This window comes from Schistocerca serialis, chromosome 4, assembly GCF_023864345.2.
Source record: "Schistocerca serialis cubense isolate TAMUIC-IGC-003099 chromosome 4, iqSchSeri2.2, whole genome shotgun sequence".
Lineage (NCBI taxonomy): Eukaryota > Metazoa > Arthropoda > Insecta > Orthoptera > Acrididae > Schistocerca > Schistocerca serialis.
Genome location: NC_064641.1, coordinates 843,796,661 through 843,821,969, shown reverse-complemented (window position 1 = coordinate 843,821,969; position 25,309 = coordinate 843,796,661).

The following is a 25,309-nucleotide window of genomic DNA, read 5'->3' as shown; positions in this document are numbered from 1 at the left end:
TATACCTCCAGAAAAAATTAACAGCGCATTTTCGTAAGAAATTTAACGCACTTAAATTTTGTAATGGGATAATTTTTCGCTAGAGGCCATAGTATTCGGATTATTGAGAAAGAACATATAAAATTAAACTTCAATCGAATTCTTTTTGAATTACTCGAAAACTGTGGCCTCCAGCGAAAAGGAACCTAAGTACAAAATTTCGGTATACTGAAATTCCTACATAAACATCCTGTTCTCTTTTTCTGTAGGACTAATTATTTGCATGTAGCAAGCAAGGCGATATGAAAATTTCGCACGTGGTTTCTGAAGCCGTTGCGGGTCGCATAAAACCTATAGAGGCAGCTGAATCACCATGTGTATTATGAAAAAATAATGGCCCAATGAAACACTTTTGGGACAAATCCACAGCTAGTTCTACCTCAAAAAACTGATGTGCTGTGTTCTATTTTCTATCGACCAGTCAATCCTGTCACACACCTGGTTTCACGTTCTGTACGCTTCCATTTTGTCCAAGGGCGGCAGTGCGGAACTGTATCGAACATCTTCTGAATGCCAAGGGACATGTCCCGAACCTGGGCTCTAGTATGTACTGCTTTATGGGTCTCATGGAGGAAAAGAGTGTGGTGGGATTCACACGATCGTTGTCTTCGGAACCCATGTTGATTCTTGTAGAGGAGATTTCCGGTCTCTAGAAATATAATAATACGTGAGCATAAAACATGGTTCCAGATTTCTGCAACATACCGACGGCAGCTATGTGAGTCTATAATTTGTCGCCTCGCTTTGACGAGCAGTGTTAAAAACGGGAAGGACCTAGGAATAGAAAGCTCGCTTCACCTCTTTAACGACCTACCATACGTTGCTGCTACAAGAAGAGCAATTCTTTCGTTTGCTCTATGTACGAGAGTTATTTCAAAAAATTTACACAGTGTAAGATAGACTTGAAGGAAATAATCTATTTTACAAAAATTCCTTACAGGCCTTCAATATCATCTGCTTTCTTGCTTATGACAGCTTCTCATTCTTCTTTAAATTTCTTCTTCTCAGCCTTCATTTCGGGCACCCCTGCTAATATCATCTTTCAGATTTTCTGCTGTCCACGGTTAGCTGAACCCTTTCAAAGATCTGTGTCGCTTGTTTTCCAGTCCTTGATGTGAGAAATGGAATTACTGGGTAAAGTTTCTCCGGCTATTATTGGCCGGAAATTATGATTGGATTGGTAACGATAACAAGTAGGGAATGAAAGGAGATAGTGTTCGTCAAAATATTGTTGTCGTCTTACAGAGGTTGCTTCCACGTAGTTGTTTATTCTCAACGTGCACTACATATGCGAATTTATTTCCTTGATAGCGGAGTGCTTCCAATCTGTAACCATACAGCCGTCAGCTCTACTGAAATTCTTTCTTTCTTAGATATTTGAACGTCTTCTCGTACCTTACTTTTGTAAACGCTGCACTCGTTGGCTCGAACTCGTACAGTGTCAAAACTAATATCCTGGCCACAGTCTCCTGATGTTCCGCTATCGCAGATTTCGCAGTTTGTTTTAAACGCTTGTACTGCTTGTAGTCTTTGTTTCGTTATTTTATTGCACACTGAGAATCGCCTACGTAGACTCTGTAACAGCCGTAAGTCACTTCATAGACTACAACAGTGTGGAGCTAACCAATACGTTCTTTTATCACCGGAAATATTTTGTTTTGTACTAAGCCGTAGCTTTGGCTATATAATCAGTCAATCTGGAAACGAACAGCAAACGTATGGAGTGAGAAGGCGATTCTACGCTCTTTTTATTAGGGTAATTAATTCTATTTCGTTAGAAACCCCAAAATAAGGAAGAGTAGTCACAGCTGTTCGCTTTTAGTATGTGCTTCAACAAATTCAATTCCGATCCCATGATGTTATTGTTCTGATACACAGTGAGAACTACATGCTTGTGGGCTGGGCTGTAGTTCGAAGTGGCATCTAAATATTTATTGACATTTCTAAGCTTTTTTTATACTCTGTGCATTAGTGTATTGTCAGATCCCAATAATTGACATTACATGAAGTGTGCCTCGAAAGCATGAGTCAAAAGCTCTATCCTCTTACACAGTGCGAGTAAATCACGGACGTTAAAAATTCGGTATTTTTCATGTTAATGAAGAGTTAGCTGTTGACATAGCCCCATTCACACATCTTAATGGATTCTACGATGGGCGACTGTCTTAAGACACAATCTATCCTAATTTTTATGTAGGTGTTAATGTATCATTAGTTTGTCTAAATTCAGTTTTTTTTAATCAAAAATACAGAAGCAAGGACCTTTACTTTACGGTAATAACTCCACCGTCAGCATATGAGTCACTAGAAAAACTCGCGGACGACACAAAAAAAACAAGGTTACGACAAAAACAAAGCTACAACTATACGCCACTGGTTGCTACGTAATTTTCTATTTCGTCATTCGATGCAATACATTATACAGTCGCTCCTCACTGATAATTTATACCCAAAATATTCTAGTGGTTGTAAACGTTTTTCACTTTTATAGATCTGAATTAGTGTTACATGTTACTTTTAGAATGTACACGAATACACCGATCTGCGTTGAGAATTCATCTGTGATGAAATTTTTATCGCTACAATTTCGATTTACGCAGGAAAGTATATTACGAAAGTGGATCAACTTTATATTCTACTGACTGATTTCCTCCTGATGAAATTCCTGAGTTACTGAGCCGGCAGCACCAAGTTTACACAGCACTTGCGATAGTCTGTGAAGTGACTGACCAGAAGTAGGGACCTCTTTTTATAGTATTAAGAGAGATATGACGTGGAAGGTTTTTGAAAACAGGAACATGTGTCATCCAGTTATTACCATTAGAAACCATCTGAATGTAAATTAGGATAAAATAATAATACACTAAATCAAAAATCGAAACACCATAAAATAATTAATGTAGAGTAAAAAAATTCGGAAATCCATTTCGCTAGTTAACGTATTTAAATGATTAACATTGCAATGTCACAGGTTAATTAAGTGCAAGATAAGCCACTGGAAATGTGAAATTCTGGTTGCTTAATAACCGGGTTCACCGCCAGAATGTTGAATGTAAAATTGTGTTATGTTGTATGGGTGCCGGATGTCATTTTGTGGGATCCATGCTTCTTGCACTTGGTTGCTAAAAACAGGGGCGGTTAATGCTGTTTGTGTATGACGCTCGAGTTATCGTCCCATAATGTTCCCTAGTTGCTATATTGGAGACTGATCCGGTTATAGAGCAGGCCAAGGGAAATGTTGACACACGTTGTAGTGTTGATGCACCAGATATGTAAAATACAAACGTGAGTGATCTGATTGAGAATCATAGAATATATAATTACGTAATTAATCATTTGAATAAATTAATATAGAGCAGTATATTTGTCATTACTTCTCTGTTTACTGAAAATAATTAGAGTGGAGAAACAGGCAAATCGTATTCACACCAACGCATTCTCAGTGAATACGTAGTTCCTTCAAAAAAATATGCTTAAAGTTTCTGTAATTCCACATTGTTTAAATGGAATAGGACTGCGGCTAGTCGAAGAGATGGAGAAAATAGATAACAAAAACCGTAATTTTATTTAGCTACCAGTTTCGCAACGTAAATGGCACAATTTTCACTCCTCTATCACCTAAAAGTTCGTGCTATCATACGGACCACTACTTACAACACCTTTCCTAATATTTCTTCACAGTAGACTTGGATCCATGACAACTCTTGAGCGACAACTCAGCAGTCATTTCCGTAGGCTTCTTCCCGGTAGTAGTGGATCCTGCACACCTCTAAAGAGAACCTAGTCGTCGTTTCCCCAGACTTCTCTCAGTAGATGTGGAACCTTCTACTGCAACCTCAATCGTAGATAGAAGTGCGAAGGGCTCACGTCTTCTGAGAAGAAGCCTACGGAAAGCAGTTTATGTAGTGGTCCTTAAAAAATGGTTCAAATGGCTGTAAGCACTATGGGGCTTAACATCTAAGGTCATCAGTCCCCTAGACTTACAACTACTTAATCCTAACCAACCTAAGGACATCACACACATCCATGCCCGAGGCAGGATTCGAACCTGCTACCGTAGCAGCCTTATGGTTCCGGACTGAAGCGCCTAGAACCGCTCGGTCACAGCAGCCGGCTTAGTGGTCCCTATATAGCACAAACTTTTAGATGATTTGTCTACTTACGTGTGTAGAGACCTAAATATGATGCCACTGATGCACCGAAACTAGTAGCAAAATAAATTTTTTAAATAAAATTACGGCTGATAGTATCTACCTTTTTCAATGCTTAAATATTGGTCAGTGTTAAAGGTTATTATTTAGATGTGTTAAATTATTGTAATCAGACTGGTTTTATTACCACAAACACAAGCGAAGCCACATGATGGCGTAGAAAATTAACTTTTTCTGCTGAGATGAAACAGGTTAACTTGGGTCCAATGATGACATGAAGACGAAGATGGTTGAGTACAAATTTCCTCCAAAGCAGGCGTAGGACCTCGCGGATTTTAACACAGCTTATCGACCCTGGTGTAATCCGCTAACGTAATACAGAACTCTACAATCCAACAACGCTCAATCATATAGCTTTTCGAAAACAAGCAAATGTGGTAAGCAGTAAGGCGATACTTGCATAAAGAAAGTTTACAGAGCCGTTTTTGCGATTGTTTGTCGCATTAAAAGATTGCGGAGTAGTTAGTTCTCGTCCGCCGCACTTATTTGTTTACGAAAAGCTGTAAGTCGAAGTACTGGTACACGGTGGAAACCCGTACTCTGTAAGCGCTTTGCAGCCGGAGAGATGATACGCGTTAAAACGCGTCAGGCCCTGTAGTGTGCGTTGGAGAAATCAGAATGGCAGCTATCTTCGTCTTCATGTGGCCTTGTGACCGAGCTAAGCAGCTTGATGCCAGCAGAAATAGTTATTTTTAAATTCCGTCAAACATCGTCGCTTATATTTGTGATAATAACAACTATCGGAAAACGAGCGTTTATTCTACACTAACGGAAAAAAATGGCATCACAAAGAACGACTTGTGTACGTTAGTTGTCGAGTTCCTACAACTGGAACATGATGTCTGTTCAAATTTTGCGCCAGTGGCATAAGAGTGGCTCTAGTAGCGCATCAGCTTTGCTGAAAATCCACGCTGCAATGATCGTGAGCGTTGATTACGTTTGCGGTTGGGCGTGGTGAGCTGATGTTAGTCAAGAATGCCTTTATGGTGACAAAGACGTCATTATCAACACCTGAGTGTCATCGAGGCCATGTACCTTAATTAGGGCTACGAGAAGATGGATGTTCCATCTGTGATATTGCAGAAAGAATTGGTGGGAGTGTACCCACTGTACATATTTGCTGGTAGCAGTGGTCATGAGGATGTACGGCCTAAGGAAGACCAGGTTCAGGACGACCACTCTGAGCCAGACACCCTGCAGAGTGCATTCCTCTGATCCCAAACCACGATTAGCGACTTCATTCGTGTCAAGCGAGAGCTCGTTGGAGGCCAGGGTGAAGACCTGTTGTGTTTTCTGATGAAAGCTTGTTCTGTGTCGGTACCAGTGATGGCCGTGTGTTGGTTAGAACGATGCCAGCGGAGGGTCTGCAATCAATCTGTCTGCGTGCTACACATACTGTACCTACACCTGGATCTGGGATGCGACTTCGTGTGGCAGCAGGAGCTCTCTCGTGGCTACCCCATGCACCCTTACAGCAAATTTGTACGTCAATCTGGTGACTCGACCTATTGAAATGCCATTCATGAACTGCATTGCAGAGGATGTTTTCCAAGAGGACACGCGCGAACATACCGCTGCACAGTGGGCCAGAATCCCAAAAAGCAGGTCAAAATATAAGTAGTCGTTCAGTTTGTATCAAACTTAGTATGCAAGGGTTTACGGAGTTTCTGAATAAGAATATAATACCAAAAAGTGAAAAAAACAAAATGGCGGACTCTAGATGGCAGGCTCTATGTACACTACTATCATTTTTTACGTATAAAAGTAATTTTTAGGGAATTATCGAGGTTACTGATGATGACAGAGTTTAAAAAATTTAAAAATGGTGGATCCAAGATGGCGGTCAAAATCTATGTCTTTTTATTTATTTATATTTATATATTTTTATTCATATAAAAGTCAATATTTAGGGGTTATTGTAGTTAATGCTTAAAAAATAAACCAAAAAGGTGGAAAACTCGAAGAAAGGACCAAATATAGGTTACAAGATGGTGTAAAATATTACAAAAAATTATTTAATTTTAATTACAATTATTTAATTTGTAAATTTTTTATAACTCAATTTACAAGTTTTCATTTTCTTATTGTTTTTCATCTTCTGCTTCAACTGAATCGTCATCATCCTCAAACACTGTTTCCTCATTATCTGCATCTGCATCTGAATCTTCATTGTCTTCCGCCACAGGAACTAAGAGGGCAACGGCTTCTGGCGACAAACTCTTCAGTTTCTTCGGCGAAGATTTGCGTATGGAAGAAAAGTAGGGGTCTGTCGTTGCCAACAATCTCCTGAACACGTCTTCCATAGTCTTAACTCTTGAAAACAGTCGAGAAAAACTCAGGCGATATTGCTTTATCAACTTATTGGTTGATTCCTGAGCATCCTCCGATAGTTGACCGATGGGTAAAATGGGCGAAGAAATAATGTCTGGACCGTTAATCAACAATCTATGGACTGCTGTTGGCATGTTGTACCAGGGGTATTCTTTCACGTAGTGCCTGGCAGTTCCTAAGGCGTATGCTCGAAACTTTTCAACGTCGATCTGACGTCCACTCGAAATCGTCTGCAAAATTATATGGAAACAGTGGATTAGTTCTTCGAAAACTCCAGTTATCAGCGCTGATGTTGGAGTGTTTTCAAAAAAACATCGAGCGGTGTTTCCGTCATTCGTACTGCCAAACCCTTGTTTCGGCATGTCAATTACAATTCCAAGCTGCTCTTTGAAAGCTTTTTGAATGTTGGCTTTCAGTATTGCTTTTTCCTCTTTACCTTCTGCTTTACGTGCCTGCCACTTTTTTGTTTTCATTTGGTATGCCAAATGAATACAACATTCAAAACATCGAATCCAGGCGTGAAGAGTTGATAGTCCGTACTGCAGATAATCGGCGGTAACTTGTTTTTTCAAAACATCGTCAATGTTATTAAATTGGGCAGACGTAGCCTTGCTGAGATAGCACCGTTGCGCAGATTTCGTGTTGGTGATAGCACTGCACACTTTACCATCTACCATGGTCATGCTTAAATTGTATTTAATGGAAATGTCTTTCCCATGAATAACTGTTTCGAAAACTGGAGTTGTTCGATCTGTTTGTCGTAATACGCTTTCTCATTTAAAGACATTTGTTCTGTTTCCTTTGTAGATTTTAACTTCAGTGGTCACAAAAGAGGGTTGAAGACGGCTTCGGATTAATCCATAAGATCTTTTCTTCTTTAGTTTCTTCATTTACACCTGCAAGTTTCAGTGGAACAAGCGAAGTGAAAAATAAAGTTGCATCTGAAATACTCGAATCTGAAAACTTCATTTTATACAAGCTTTGCCCGGAGGTTCCGTCAAAGCCCCACTTACAAATAAGGGCCATATTAGACATTTCCGAATCATTCATATGTAAAATACCGTCTCGTTTCAGCAGTAGAACACGTTGAACAGTGTGGACTAACAAAGCTTGCAACCATACCTCAGCTTTTGATTCGGTAAAAGTGAGGGTTACGTCTGGAGGGCAGCAAGCTCTTCTTGCTACCAAAACAGCTGAATGCGGTGGATATAGTGTGTTTAAGCCTTTTCCTTTAGCCCCATTTCTCAAATGCTGGTAAGATTCTTTCGACAATTTCAAGTCGAAAAGGAGTGCTAGACCTTCATTTGCATCATATAAGGATGGCGATGATGTTGAAAATCGCAAGCCTGCCTTGTATTTTTTCACCTTGGATGGACTTGAGAGTGTGACGTCTTTCACAATCTCCGCAGCATCTGCGTGCCCCGAAGATCGAAGACTCATTTGCGCGGCGAACGATAATTCGATAGGACTGAACTTCGTACAAAGGAAATAATATATACTTGCGTACACAGCGCAAAAGAAAGCGGAATGTCGTGGAATTCGTAACTTATCTCTATTTTTTTAAGCGCATTTTACGATTTTGTCATTCATTTCCCTGTAGTACGTTAATTGAAATGTAAACGTGCATAATTGATGGTTTAATAGTGACATAAGTGTTTTTTCACTAGTACATACCTCCGGGAATACATTCCATATTGAAAGTATTGGTTTGACTTGCACAAAACATAAATGACTTCCTTCAACAACACAACTGTTTTTGTAGCCTGGCCAGCTGCGCGCACGCTAACAATGAACTGCCGCATTTGACCTGAGATATTACCGAACAAATGAACATCTGGTCGTCCGCACAGCCGGCATTCAGTTGTCCCAGCATTGCTGCTGCCAACCTGATAGTCCAAAATCCCGATCTTTAAACTTTTTTTTTTCCTTTTTGGCCACGTTTTCAAGATTCTGGCCCACTGTGCGCTGTTGTAATGGTTTCCATCTGTGTTGTAAGTAGGCTGTTTAGGTTTTCTTATTGGTAACGCCACGTAGCGCTCTGTATGAAAATCACTGGCTGTGCTGTGTGCAGTCTGTGGCTAGTTTGCATTGTTGTCTGCCATTGTAGTGTTGGGCAGCTGGATGTGAACAGCGCGTAGCGTTGCGCAGTTGGAGGTGAGCCGCCAGCAGTGGTGGATGTGGGGAGTGAAATGGCGGAGTTTTGAAATTTGTAAGACTGGATGTCATGAACTGCTATGTATATTGTGATTTTTCAACACTATTAAGGTAAACACATTGTTTGTTCTCTATTAAAATCTTTCATTTGCTAACTACGCCTATCAGTAGTTAGTGCCTTCTGTAGTTTGAATCTTTTATTTAGCTGGCAGTAGTGGCGCTCGCTGTATTGCAGTAGTTCGAGTAACGAAGATTTTTGTGAAGTAAGTGATTTGTGAAAGGTATAGGTTAATCTGCCATGGCAGGGGAGTGGGCTGCACTTCGGGTCGACGTGGACGAGGTACGCCTCTAGCTCGCACAGCTCCACGAGTTGCTGGCGTGCAAGTCTCGCAAGGGGCGATAAGTTACGACTGCCACCATTGCCACGCAGACGGACGCTCTCCCGGCTCCTGCGGTAACGCAGGGCGCTGTGGGGGTGCCCACGGAGGTGCCGAATGAGAAGTCTGCCCCCTCCTCGAAAGGGGAGGGCCTGCGGAAACAAGATTCCGAGCCAGCTCCACCAGCAATACGTGATGATGCGGCCAAAGGCATCGAAACGCCCACCCGCCCTTCCGAGGACAAGGCGGAACAGCCGCTGCTGGATAAAGTCACAACTGCTGCGCCCATCCGAGAACAGGACACAGAAGAGATAAACACGCCGCCAGCAGAGACAGAGATGACTGCGCCAGGACTGCTGAAGATGGTCGCAAAATCATTGCGTGACAAGACGTACGCGCAACACAATACCCAGTATCCTTTTACCGACTCCAATGTTCCTAAACCACCTCTACCCCATAAGCCTTATGATTTCGGCTGGGCAATTGCAAATCTGACCGGCGTCGTTCCTAAGAGGGACTTGACCTTTGTTATATCCTAGCCAGTAATGCCAACCGAGCCCGCTGCCAAAAGGTTGGCAGCATCAAAGTCCGGACGCCGTCCGCATAAGCAGCGCCAGCGATACAGGAAATCGCCGCAAGTCTGCGCGCGCCACCGCTGGCTTCTGGCTTCTTAAGCGCTGGAGTCGCGAGCGCTAGGACAGTTCTGGATTCGCCGCTCAGTTGTATACTCGCCACCGAATTGTGTACTTGCTAGTCAGTAGTGTGTTCATCGCAGCAGAGTTGTTGTTTGTCGTCAGCCGACGTTGACCTAGCCGCTCCGACTCGAACTAGACTTCACTACTGTGTTTCTGTATCTTCGTTAATAAAGATAAGTACCGACTTTTATTTAATCAGAGTGTTTGGGTTTTCATCTTTCTGTTCACTGTTCCAGCGGACCGGTCGGCCCGCTATTAAAAGTGTGGCGGTGACTTCGTAAGCCGTTTCTACAGCGAATTGCTTGACGCTACGAACACCGCCACAAAAACCTTATAAACCGCTTCCCTATTTTTATCGACTATGACTGGCAGTGTCTTGAAAGGAGGATATAAGATGAACATCAACACAAGCAAAACAAGGATAACGGAATGTAGTCAAATTAAATCGGGTGATGCTGAGGGAATTAGATTAGAAAATGAGACACTTAAAGTAGTAAAGGAATTTTGCTATTTAGGGAGTAAAATAACTGATGATGGTCGAAGTAGAGAGGATATAAAATGTAGACTGGCAATGGCAAGGAAATCGTTTCTGAAGAAGAGAAATTTGTTAACATCGAGTATAGATTTAAGTGTCAGGAAGTCGTTTCTCAAAATATTTGTATGGAGTGTAGCCATGTATGGAAGTGAAACATGGACGATAACTAGCTTGGACAAGAAGAGAATAGAAGCTTTCGAAATGTGGTGCTACAGAAGACTGCTGAAGATAAGGTGGGTAGATCACGTAACTAATGAGGAGGTATTGAATAGGATTGGGGAGAAGTTTGTGGCACAACTTGACTAGAAGAAGGGATCGGTTGGTAGGACATGTTTTGAGGCATCAAGGGATCACAGATTTAGCATTGGAGGGCAGCGTGGAGGGTAAAAATCGTAGAGGGAGACCAAGAGATGAATACACTAAGCAGATTCAGAAGGATGTAGGTTACAGTAGGTACTGGGAGATGAAGAAGCTTGCGCGGGATAGAGTAGCATGGAGAGCTGCATCAAACCAGTCTCAGGACTGAAGACCACAACAACAACATAGGTTAATGTTAGTCAGGGCCATTCTTTTGAAGGGATTATTGAAAGTCAGATTGCGTTGCGCTAAAAATATTGTGTGTCAGTTTAAGCACAGTCATGTATAAATTTTGGAAGGGGACGTTTTAGTGTGACAACAAACAAAATTAAACAGTGCAGTTCAGTGCAGGTGCTTGTTTTAGGTACCTGTATAAAATACCACTAAGTAGGTGAGATTTAACGTTATCACCAGCAGAATAAATTAAATTTAATAATTTCTGATATCCACCTGACAACTGCAGCGGTGTGCCATACCTCCACATTCAACCAGTAAAACATCAGCCGAATGATAAGGCAGCTTGTAATGGTACTTGAATTACGTAACCATTACGGCACCTCACCTCAACCTCTCGATACTAGCAATATTCTACTGTGTTTCCGTAAAGTTGTTAACATATTTCTGAGACCACATTCAGATTTGATTTCATTAATGTAGAGATACTTTTATATATCGATATGTTTATATTGCAATGATATTATTATTCTGTGTATTCTTTCTTTTGTCACTATGATCTTTGTCGTATTTCTACCTCTGATTTTTGGGCGCGTAAGCGGTTATTAGAAAGTCAAACTCAAGTATTTGTCGTCATGTTGAAAGGACTCAAATTGAAGTCAGATTATAAAATGTGAACTTTAACAGTGAGGAAGATATTTTCAAGTATGTTTTATAATGTAAAGTGATATTGCAACAAAAATAATAAAAAAGAAGTGTAACTTAAATTCGGAGTGCTGATTACTTTTTTTACATCACCATTGTGCTAACTTGTAAAAGTTTAATCTTCAAGAGTGGTTTGTGAAACACATCTATAAAACTTTTGAATATCGCAGAATAACACCTAGGCCTTTTTGCATCCGAGCTTGGAATCATCACTACCTAGATTTTCGACGATTGAGCCATGATTTCACAACGAGACCAGCGTGGGCAACACGAAAAGATGAATGCCTAGTTTATCCATTATTTCATGAAATGACTTTATTAACTGTGCTCTAATGACACCTGCCACATAATATAACTTTGTTGTAGCCCGAAAATGCAGTATTTAGCAGCGTGAGCAACACCACACTTAAAATGAATTTTTGACCTTTGTTGTGGTAGGGTTGTTAGAAGCTGTAGAAGACAGAGTACAAAGAACTATAATGTACTCACAGAAAAAAGCGGACTGAATACAATATAATGCTTGTACTTCATTCGAACGGAAGTTAGATTTTAGAAAGCGGGTCACATGACAATGGCAACAGCAGGAGTAGAAAGAAAGGATCTGATCATCGGATTGCCAAAGTTAATTAAGTCTAAGGAATTCCGCTGGGCCAAAATTCGCTGTTGCCGGATAGTATCATTTTTTTTAATTTTTTTTTAGTCAGGTGCATAGTTATTGCTGGGGAGCAGAGAAGCTTTCCAACAGCGGATCGTGATAACCTGATGTATAATGTAATGGAATAACGAGCACTGCAAAAAGATCAATGATCGGACTTTGTGACAAGAAATTTAAGTTACGAGGTTCGGCTTATCAAAGAATGCAGATATGCATACAACTGCGCGGGGATGGCGCACAATCGGCACGTCAGAAAACCAATCGCTCTCTGGCGTTATTATGAAACGAAAGATGAAAAGAAGCTTTACATATTCTGAGTAAAAATACAGTTCAGGATAGTTACTTCTATAATAATGACAATATTACAGAGAACTAGAAAGTGGCATGCTTACATTCCGCAACATAAGAGACAAGTAGGTGACAAGAAGAAGGCTATATTCATTACTTTGTTTTAAGACAGATGATCATTGGAAATCATAGATACGTTCAGTACAACGATATGAGTTAAGTAGATCCTTGGAATGATTAGCTCAATGAATTTGCAGCATATGCACTGTCCAGACACACCGTCTGACGAGTGACTCCATAACCACTTTTTGAAGTGTGGACGATCAGGAAAAGCGGATCCCAGAGCTGTGGCCAGTCGCGCTAGCTTTCTCGGTTGAGGATCCATGAAGTGAACAGCCCGATCTAAGTGCTTCCGCCGGTCGGTGTGGCCGAGAGATTCTAGGCGCTACAGTCTGGACCCGCGCGACCTCTGCGGTCACAGGTTCGAATCCTGCCGAGGGCATGGTTGTGTGTGATGTCCTTATGCTTGTTATGTTTAAGTAGTTCTACATTCTAGGGGACTGATAACCTCAGAAGTTAAGTCCCATAGTGCTCAGAGTCATTTGAACCATTTATTGTTTTCACAGATGCTCGAACGGGCTTAGATCCGGAACGTTTGGTGGTCAGGGGATTACGGTAAACTCATCCTGGTGCCCTTTGAACCACGGACGTCCACAATAAGCTTATGACACTTTGCATTGTCCTGCTGGTAGATGTCATAGTGCCGAGGTAAAAGAAAGTTGCGTGCAGCGGTGAACATGATCCCGAAGAATCTATCCATACTTGTGTTGATGTATCGTGTCTTCCAGAATAAAGTAATCCGACAGCGGTCTTGTTCGACAAATACATAGCAGAGTCGAAAGCAGCATCAATGAACCGCTCAAAGACTGGAGTTACACTCGGCTACATGCGACAAAGAAGTACGTAATAGGAAGTACCCTCGGTCCCACAGGAAAGACTGCAAGGGAATTCATGATGCAGTCAGATGCACTCCGCTGAAGAATACCATTGATTTTTTTGTTTTGTTTTTTTGGTTTAGGGTGCAAAACCGACTGAGGTCATAAGCGCCCATGTCATAACCTTAGACCTCTAACAAATAAAAGAAACTAAAAGCGAAGTTCAGCCCAATCGACAGAAGGAAAGACAGCTAAGAACAACGGCTTCTCTTTGGTGAAAGGTTCACAAAATACACCGCAGAGGCAACAGTGGTCCCGAACCAAAGATTAAGTGTCCTTTGCGCTATTGCTATGACGGATAAAAAATAAAACGTGCTCCAGTCCTTGCGTCGTTCGCTAAAACGGCAGAAAGACGGAAAACATACTCTGGAACGTAAGCAGTAAGAAAAAAAAAGGGGGGGGGGCACTCGGTCAGGAAATGGTGAACCGTCAAAGGTTGACGACGGTCATGACAGCGAGCACAAAGTGGTGTGGAATGAGCACTTAACACTCGCAAGAGAGGGACGAGAGGTCGGCCAAGCACCTGGGAGGGGTTTAATTCCGTAGAGCTTGTTCCTGTAAAGAGAATACCAGTGGTGATGCCAACGTGACACCATCTGCCGACAGACGGCAACACAGACATCATCCGAAGGATTGGAAATGATAGAATTCCGAAGTAGGAGGATTTGCAGCCTTCGCAGCAGCGTCAGCAGTTTCATTTCCCGTCAGAGCGATGTGACCTGGAATCCAAATGAACATCGCGTTGGCTCCCTCAGCAGCGAGCAAGTGGGAACGTGTTTTGACCCGTTACACTAAGGGATAGACTATTGGCAGCACATAGAGGCTCTGAAAGGCACTGAGAGAAAAAAATGGTTCAAATGGCTCTGACCACAATGGGACTTAACATCTGAGGTCCACAGTCCCCTAGAACTTAGAACTACTTAAACCTAACTAACCTAAGGACATCACACACATCCATGCCCGAGGCAGGATTCGAACCTGCGACCGTAGCGGACGCTCGGTTCCAGACTGAAGCGCCTAGAACCGCTCGGCCACAGCGGCGGCACTGAGACAATTTGAGCTTATAGCACAATTAAAAATCCTCTGTGACAGGATGTACTGGGTGGCCTGAAAGACACTAAAGACGCCTGCTGTAAAAATAGAACAGTGTCGTGACTCAATACAGGAAACGGTCGATGCCAATGACGAAGTCACGCATGACACCCTGGCCGGTCTTGGAGGTGCCAGTGTACAGATAGGTGCTGAAATCTGGTTTCGCTGGAAAGAGCGGATCAGGTTGTGGAAAGCGACCAAGGTCAATTACTGTTAGTTATAAAAGAACGCAAACAACTTTATTGCTCAAACCAATGCACAGTTTTCTCTTTAAAACAACAAAGATGAATTCACGGCTGAGAGCCCAACTAACTTCTCCAGAATAAGTTTGAATGATTTAGAGTAACGGCAGAAGGCCTTAATAAGCAGTATTACAATATTGTCTCGGCTATAGGCCGAAATAATATTTCGGATCAGCTAGGGAAATTCATTAAAAGCTTAGCACTTACAAATTCCCGCTAAAAGCCATATTAAGGAAAATTCGAATGAATTCTTCGGCTGAAAGCCCAATAAAATTTTTTTCTTTACTTTATAAACGAGAGGCTTTAAAGATAAGCTCACACACTACAACAGACGAACATCTTAAGAAAACTTGAGGAATCTTGTCGGCTGAAGGCTCAAACAATTACTCAAGAATAATTAAATACAACCTTACGATAAAAACAGAACACAGCTGAAGGCCGTTTCAAGAATTAAAGAGAAACCTTACAGACAAGGATTTACATATTAAAGCCACAGATTCTGAAGCAAACGCGGCTGAATGCCTAAATACAGAGTAACAAGAATTTTAAATGAAACACGGCTGAAGGCCTAATCTTAAACTGGTTAAGAAGTTCGGTTGAAGGCCATATACTAAAGATAAAAGGGACAACATTAATACATGGCTGAAGGCCTGGCTCAGTACCTATGACCAAATGAAATGACAATCACAAACAACAGACAGTGGTACTCAGAACTGTTCCAAGGGTCTGCCTGGGGAGGAAGCTCTAACCACGCTTTAGGTCAGACAGACTGCCAAGCGTAACACTAAACAGTCGGGTGGCAGCATGACCTTCGGATGGCTGACGAACCACCCAGTCGCCTAATCACTTCCCTTCCACCCGACGAACAGCACGACAACCAAAGGTATCAGTGAAGACGAGGATCGCAGCAAGATCATGTCTTAATAATTGGCGTATAAACACAGTCAAGGCACAATAAACACTCAAACAGAAAAAGAGAACCGCCAAACTGTCGAACTACACGCTGTGCCAGACAGCATCAACATGGCGAGGAAAACACACTGTCGAAAAACTACGCTAACGGCCAGTGCAGGTAACCGGTGCGTTAACGGCCACAAGGCAGAAGATACCGCTGGTGCACTTCACTAATAAATTATAATCATTTCAAAGGTTAAACACCATACAGGAGACGGCTGCAAAACTTTGCCGACTCCAACACACCTTCACTGATTACTCAACTCCAGTATACAGGTGCGGTGGGCGGCGAACTTGGCAGTGCTCGCAGTTAGCGCCACACAACTCCGACCGCGCGTGCACGCCGCCAGTGGCCCCTGCCTGACAACACGCCGCAGAGATTTCCTCGCTGCTCCGCCGCAACCGACCAACTCTACACACACACCATGACACTGAAATATAACTGCCATAGCAAAGACATTACGGCAGTACTAGTATCGATAAACGCTGCTGCTGCCACTGATGTAGGCAAGTGAGCAACTCATTCGGAAATAACTGAGGGAGAAATAAGATGCCACTCGATGGTGACAAAATTCCCAAAAGGAAAAATGGCATTAGTGCGAGCCGATAACGGCTGATGTGCTACCACTAAGGTGACTGAAAAGGTCGAGAAACTTACAGCAATAGATCGAATCTGGAGTAGTGTCCTTAGGAAGCGAATGAAGTTAAAGATGAACACAGGCTGTTGCACGAAGTCAAGGTGGTTAGGGGTTCACAGCCACAGGTAGTGTGAAGCCAATCTGCTGGAGCGGTAGCCGAAAACGAATTCCGGGAGTAATGGAGAAGAAGGGCGCGCCCCATACCGGTGGTCAAGGGAGTCATCGGAAAAGGAAGGATTGGGTGGGCGGCCGGACGTGGTAGACAAACGGCATGAGTATCCGCTAAGGAGGATGCCACGATGGCGGACTGTACTGTGGCAGCTTAAGATGGACCGATATGCAGAAGCATAAACGAAACACCCATAGTCTAGTTTCGAATGGACAAGGGACGAGTACAAACGGAGGAGGGTGGTCCGATCCGCTCCCCAGGAAGTACAGTTGAGGACACGTAGGACACTGGGGGACCCCGTACAGAGGGCGGTCAGGGAAGACGCATGGGTGGACCAAGAAAGTTTACTGTCGAGCTTCAACCTTAGGAATTTCGTAGTTTCAGCGAGCTGAAGAGCAACAGCACCAAGTTGTAAAGACGGTGAAAGAAAGCGATTGCGCCGGCAGAAATTAACACAAGGGGTTTTGTTAGTGGAAGTGCAGAAGTCGTTGTCGTTGCTCCATGAGTAAAGAAGATCGACATCCGGCTGAAGACGAGCCTCAAGGAGACAAGTTCGTGAATAACTGCAACAGATCACAAAGTCGTCAACGAAATGGCACCTAGGGATGCCTAGCATGGGGCAGTCCATAACAGGGTTAATGGCTTTAGCAAAGATGAAGGCGCTCAGGACGGAGTGCTGAGAGACGCTGTTTTCCAGGATAAAGATGTCTGAATAAGCCGAGCCCACATGTAGCTTGAAAACTCGGTCTTTTAAATTTTCCTGGAGGAAATGGGGAACGAGGCCTCGGGAGCCTGGCGTGTGTAGAGTACGGAGGATACCAGTCCTCCACTTCAAAAAACACGGCCACAGTCTGTTATTTCTGCAGAAAACCGTTCATGATATGGGTTGACAAAGTGAGGAGATGGTCAACTGCAGAGCGCCGCGCACAAAATCCGCATCGTACATTGGTTAGTAGATTGCGAGACTCGAGCCACCATACCAACAGGCCATGAATCTTACGTTCCATCTCCTTGAAAACACAACTGGCGAGAGAAATGGGGAGGCAGTTAGAAGGAAGGTGTTTTTGTCATAACCGGGCTTTGGCATGGGCATGAAAGTGGCTTCACGCCAGCGTCTGGTAAATGTGCCATCTGCCCAAATTCGATTACACATACGAAGGAGGAGGTGGTTGCCCGCAAGAGAAAGGTGCTGCAACATGTAAACATCATCCAACCCTAGATGGAAGATCGGGATGAAATGAGAGCAAGATCAAACTCCCTCATGGAAAAGTGAAATTGTAGCACTCACTATTCTGAGAGGAGAAGGATGTCACCAGAGTCAGCTCCACTCATTTCAGAGGGAAGAAGACGGGGTGATAGTGGGTGGAGCACAAAATCTGCCCAGAGTAGCGGCCCATACGTTAGATAGCGAAAGAGCCCACAACGACATCTGCTACTATCAGACCAGAAATCTGGGAAGAACTTTGCTCCCAGAGAGCCTATGCTGGTTACCCCACTCTACAGAAGCGGGAGTGAAACTGTTAGAAGAAGAAGTAAGGGAAATCATGCTGGACTTTCTGCTATCGCGAAGAACGCGACGACACCTGGCACGCAACTGTTTATAGCGAATACAGTTCGCCATCGTGGAAGGGCAGCTGAAAACGCAGAGGGCACGTCTCCGTGCATGAATCGCGTCTCAGCACGCCTCAGTCCAGCAGGGGACCAGGACCCAGAACGATAAAGAAGAAGTGCAAGATATGGAATATTCTCCGGTGGTAAGGATAACGGTTGTAAGGTACTCTACCTGGAGAAATGTTGATCTTTGAAGTTCCTAGGGAGGAGTAAAGCTTCCCGTCGGTGTTAGAAAGCTGCCAAAAGGTTTTACACGGAGGTGGGGTGAGAGTAAGCAAATGGATAGCGCACGGAAAGTGGTCGCTCGTGTATCTGTCCCAGAGAATGAACCACCCGAGACGACGGGCCAGCTGGCAGCGTAGAACGAGAGGTCCAAATGAGAATAGGTGTGTCTGGAGTGTGAAACAAACGTGGGTGCTCCAGTTATAAGAAACGCGAGGCTGAGTTCATTGAGAAGGTCAGCCAAGAGGGAACTTCTCGGACAGCTCCTCAAAGAGCCCCAAAGGGGATGGTGGGCGTTAAAGTTGCCAAGCAGCAAAAACGGCTGAGGAAGCTCAACGGTCAGCTGGAGTAAGTCTCCCCTGGTGACAGCGAATCAAAGGGAGGTTGACATTACAAAGAGAAAGGTGAAATGAGGAAAGAAAATAACGACTGCAACAGCCTGCAGCTAGGTGTTCCCTATGCGCATCATGCTGAATGAGCAGTATGAATCCCCCATGAGGTGGAATGCCGTACTCGGGGGAGGGGTGGAGTGGGGGAAGGTCAAAGCTCGTCGGAAGGAAACGAGAGAGATGAAAACAGTCCCGAAGACGCAGTTTTGAAGGCAACAAACAACCAGACACCGCGATTGAAACAGCGGCCATAATTCCACGTTATTGGATCTAAAGCCACGGACGTTCCGTTGGAGAAGAGTCATAACGGGGAATGGGGAGGAGGAAAGAAATGAAGGGCAGTCACCTCGATGGCTGGCGAGTCCCAGGGTTCGAAGATTCACTGATTCGAGGCGTAACGGCTGGAGGATCCTGCTCCATGAAATCGACGTGGGCATCGGCATCCTCCATGGGTCGGCCAGTGGAGTCCATGGCAGAAAAACGGTAGTCGGTGTGTACCAGCACAGGGTGAGGGTGAGGATATTACGCGACGACACTATTGAAGAAGATCCAAGTAAGTGAAGAAGAACACCGTTTGTCTGTTGTCGAATTCTTAGAGCCATTATAGTTGGCAGACGAAGATCTGGTGGCCTCTTGCGCAGCTATAGAGAAGGAGACAGAGATGCTATCGTGATACTGCGTGATTTTACAACTGCAACACTGAATTGGGTGTCTCAAGTGTACGTGGAAATGTCTTTCGTGGAGCAAAGCGGCGGAAGAACGCTACTTTGAGTGCTAGATGGTAAAATGCAGAGCTTTCGACTAGCCAACAGCTTGCGAAAATTACGGTAGGGTACTATTTCCGCTCAGATTTTCTGGACTGCCCACTCGTCGATATACACGGAACACTCACTGGATGACATGGCATGGTAGATGAGGCGGCATGGTCGCCATTATAATTACAACATCGAGGAGAAGGGTGTGGGCAATTGCCCTCTTGGGTATGTCTACAGCAGGCAAAATAGATGAGAGACTGTTTCGATACTGGTCTATCAAACAAAGGATTCTGTGCCGAACGGTCGTTGACTTTAGGAAAAATAATAAAATAATACTGAGCCCGATAAACGAAGCTCATCGACCAATTTCTGCGCAACAAAAGACACGACAGCAGGTTGTAAGCCGTATTCTGTTTATAAGAGCTCTGCCACCACATGGATAGTCGCCCACAGAGTACGCTCCATCCGTAACCTGCACCATATTGAGAAGTTAAGACAAGCAACTTATTTATTTGTGAATTTTTCAATCATTGCGTTATATATAGCATTTAAAAGAAACTGTGTTGACTGTCGACAACCAAGTGCGCCAAAAAACCTTTTAATAGCAAGAAACCGACGCGCCCCTATTAACATCAAGACGAAGCAACAACCGGACGAGCGAGACACTCCTCTGCACGAAGTCGGGCCCACAGTAACGTACGCCCACAATGAACTCTTTCAAATGTCAAATCATTTTAATTACTGATTTTAACTACTTAAATTCATAATAATAAAAAAATTTTAACAAAATAAAAAACTAAAATTTCCCGACGATGTTAAAAGGTCAAAAATGCTATACTCGTTGTCGTCATGGGCTCAAATAGATTAAATTTACCCCTGCCCTTTTGTTAGAATATAAAAGCACACTCCATTAAAGTGTCGTAGACTGATACGTGTCGACCATTAGCAAAACAAACAGATTCACCACATTAAAGAATACAAACAGAGAGGCTTTAATTATAGTTGCAAACATTCATGAGCTCTCTGTATTTCTATCCGCCAGTGAAATGTTTACGTAAATCATCCGCTACTAGCAAAATAATATTATTTCACTCTTGCAGACGTCAAACTCTCATTGGCGTGCGGTGGCACATTGAAGTTTTGAATGTGGTCTCCCCAAATGCAACCGTTCACCGGCAACTGAATTCTAGCAGAATTTGAAGATGCGGTAATGTATACAGGTTGTCCGCTATAACCCGAGAGAACTAAATATTGAAACACGTATGTAACGTAGCAGCGATGGTGAGGCATGATAAAATCTTTGACCAGAGAGCCTTTTATCGTGGTTAGTCTGCGCTTGACCGCGCGAGTGTTGCGAGCAGTACGCTAGTAGTCGTCATGCAGAGCAGTCGGTCAGTAGTAGCAGCCCAGTGCGGTTGTGTGATGTAGTCTGTCGGCAGTAGTGGTCTAGTCCTGTCACGGTCGCGAGCGGGACGCAGTCGGCGAGCGTCGACATGGCATTCTGGTCAAGATGCTGAATGAGGTATATTGTTAATGTAGGTAACCATCAGATAACGTAAAGTTTATTTATTGTAATTAATTTTCAACAAGTGCCCCAATAATAATTTTGATTTCAAAGCAATTTTTAACAAAAAAATCATTTAATTGAACCAACGATTTCCTTCCATTTCCCTTAAAGAAAAGTTTCAGTTAAATTTCAAAAAAAAAAAAATATTATTTGCAATGCAGTTCCTCCAATCCGTGGCCAACAATAAGAGCAGAAATTTGACATTCAGTTATACTGAGGTAAGAATTTAATTCTGATTTTTTTGCACAGGGCCAAAGACCGATATTTCGGTTTAATTGAATTTTCATTATCACTAAGATTTTCTTATCACTGAATCGACTTTCATTTTTTGTGAGGAACTTATACTTGGGTGAGATTGCTAATTTTTGTTTAATTGTCATTGTCAGTAGATTTCATTGCGGGAGGTTACACTTGGCTCCCATTTATTATTATATTTTTTATTTAAATATTTCTGTGGGGACGATATTGCTTCTTGGCTCCATTTCTATTAAATATTGTCTTATAAAATTTTTGTGGGGAGGTTACACTTGGCGACACCCAGTCCAGGATCGTATTTCGTTGAGAATCTTTTGAACAACAGTCAGATATCTTCTCTTATTTGCTTAAGTATAATTAGAATTTGGCGCAACGCTTTTACTAATCTTGTGACTTTCCATCTACAGGTCAACGGCAATTCGTTGCTCTGTTGTATTTGTGTGTTGTTTTTGCATTTGTGCTTATTTGTTTTATGAATATTTGTGACTATTGTAAAAATGCCGCGAAAGACTGTGAATAGTGTATCGCGAAGTATTACGAACGAAATTACCGGCTCAAACAACTTTACCGATAGGACTTGTGACACGCAGTGTCATGATGACAATCCTGCGTTCACTGACAATCAGTGTATTCCAATCACTAATGATGACTTTTGTCTTAATGATGAGCAAACGAACTCGGTTATGTCCTCTGTTGATTTGACGACAATCGATGACGCGGGACGCTCTATTGTAATGAGCGCTGCCCAGCCTAACACAACCGGTTTACTAAATTTACGTGATGAACATACAAATTTGTCTAATGAAAATGAACAGGATACACAAAGTACGACGGATTTATTTAATTCCGAAATAGTGTCTTACAGTGTACATCCGACTGATAATCCTTTTTGTAAATTGCAGAATGACCAAATGGTCACACAAAGCGCGACAATTGCAGGTACACCATTAAACAGCACTGAGAATAGAAATGCTAATTTTGGTTCGGATCAAATTATGACACTATTGCTGCAACGAGTTAACCAAATTATGGAAAAACAAGACAACAGTAGTGAAGATCTCAAACAACTTAGTGAACAGGTCAAACAAGATAACGAAAAACTCAAACAACAGTTAAATGAAAAATTAGACGACAATTCCAGACAGCTTAGTGAACAAATTAGAGCCGTTGCCGCGCAGTGCCATGACACTAAGGAACAGTTGCGCGTGGAAATTGAGGCTTGTTCAAAAAAAAGTAGCGAAGAAATTAAGTCTGTTGCTCAGGAATTAAGGGAATTGCAAACAGCTGCAACAGAAACACTCAGAGACGAAATTAGCGGAGTCGCTAAACAATGCTCTGAAAAGGCTACACAATTACGCAACGAATTTAAAGCAATGACAGCAGAACTTTCGCGCTCAATGGATGAAAAGATTGACGCGAAATTCGAACAACAGAACACTCAGATTGACGAACGCTTTAATCTTCACATACAAAACAGTGATACGCGTTTCCGTAAATTTATTCAGGATCAAAACAAAGTAAAACGACAAGTAATGGAAACAATCACAGCACAGAGACAGGAAGACAAACGTAAAATGTTTACGAAGGCAAAAACGTATGTAGACAATAATATTGCTACAGTGTCCGACGAAATTAATTCCATCAAACAGTCGAACACAGAATTACGTGACGAAATTTCCAATCTTAAGTCGAATACAGACACATACACAACCGATTTTCAAACAGTGACCGACAGACTAGAACAATTAGAACTAGCACATGATTCAGATGTCGTCAAAACTGACGTTAAAAAACTGAATGAAACTACGCGTAAATTGCAAAAACACATTAATGCCACTGACACTAAAACCGATGATCAGGCAAAATTACTGACTGAAAAATATGATGAATTGGCCAGTCGTATTGATGCTATCGAAAGTGCTAATGACAATAAATCAGACGATACTTCACCGGTTTCATTTAATCAAACACCTGAATTTCAAAATTTACAGCAGACAATTAATGAGATCGATTCGTCTAATAACACGTTGCGTAGAAAATTGTCAAGTTTACAACAAGAAGTAACAGAGATGAAATGTATTTCAGTTAATAACACATCACAGCAGACGCCACTTTGCGAACATTTGTCAGACTCGCGCAACGCGTATAATTTGGGTAATCTACAGAGAGTACGGGACTTAGATTCCAAACAACCACAGTTCAACAGATTCTCTTACAACCCTGAACCTGTTCCATCACACAGAGACGATAGTTTTGATTACAAGCATTTTCTGTCAGTGAGAAAGTTTAAAGTGTTTAAAAACGACAGAACACAGATTCACCCGCTAGACTGGATACAACAATTTAGCTTTGCTTTTCCACCGAATTGGCCTGTAACGCATAAACTTGAATTTATTTGCAGTTTTTTGGAAGGCGAACCGGCAACTCGTATGAGACCGATCGCGAGGCAATGCTATTCAGTAGAAGAGTTTCAGAATGCTTTTCTGTCAGCGTATTGGTCGAAGACGACACAGCGCGGAATTAAAGATCAGTTAATTAGCTTACCAAATTATGAGAACTCCAATTTTCCCAGTGTGACGCAATTTTTTGAGCACATGGTGCAACAGAACCAGTACCTAAGTGAACCGTACAGTGAATCCGCACTTATACAATTATGCATCTCTAAATTACCACGGTCATTAAGGGTGTCACTTCTAACGGGCCAGCAAAAAGAAAACATTTCAGCATTCAGGGATCTGTTGCAGCTTTTAGAAGTACAGCAATCTGATTATTCTTTTGTAAACAAAAACTTTTCGTATAATAACCAAGGTCAACAAACTTATGGTAATTATGATCAGGGACGTAATTTCAATAGGAAAAGTAACAGACGCTTTAGGAACAACAACTACCAGAACTTAAATCACAGACAAAATTCAGATTATCAATATCGTCAAAATTTTCAGCAACAGGAAACACATTTTGGTAACAATAGACGTTTTCCACCACAACAGCATGAAAGTCAGCCGGTTGGAATACATAACCAACAATGGAATGCACAAGGTCAACCAGGCTTTAATGTTCCGCCGCGTGCACGTATAGTCCCAGATCCAACAAATAGTAACGCACGGCAGCAAGGAAACAACTACGTACAAAGAAGACAGTATTTCAATTCCTATCGCAATGCACCGTATAGGAATGACTTTCACGATAGACGTAAAAACGATGAGCACAATTATCAGCGTACATATAATAACAGTCGGTCTCACCAACAGCAAAATCATACGCAAGAACATATTCTCATGAATGAACCCGACAGTAGGTACCATCCAGAACGTAATACGTCTGGAAGAAATAATAGAACAGTTCAAATAGTAGAAATGCCACAACATCCAGTTGAAAATAGTAACACATCAGATAGAATCTGACTAGATACTGTACAGGTCGCATCTTCCAATAATACAAGTACTACTTTAGACACACAGAATGTTATCCATGAAAATGTAATTACTTTTGACGATATCAGAGACACTCTCTTGCAGGAAAGACCATTTGTTCACAAAACTATTTCACATCCTGTTATCGAAATTAAAATTGGTTCATCGAAATTTTCAGCAGTAATTGATTCCGGATCACCTATATCAGTAATAAATGAGGAGACTTTCAACGAGTGCAACAAAGAGAATACTTATCCGACATTACCTTTAGGCAAAACAAAAGTGAAGGGAGCAGTATCGAGTAAAGGAGTAGACGTTAAATGACAGACGCATTTATCATTTTGTAATGGAGGTCATACTTTCCACTCTAATTTTTGGATTGTTTCCTTATTGACAACAGACGTTATTTTAGGTACGAATTTTCTGGTACAACACGACGCAGTTATCGATTTTCAAAATTCTTATTTAATGTTAAAGGATGAAAAT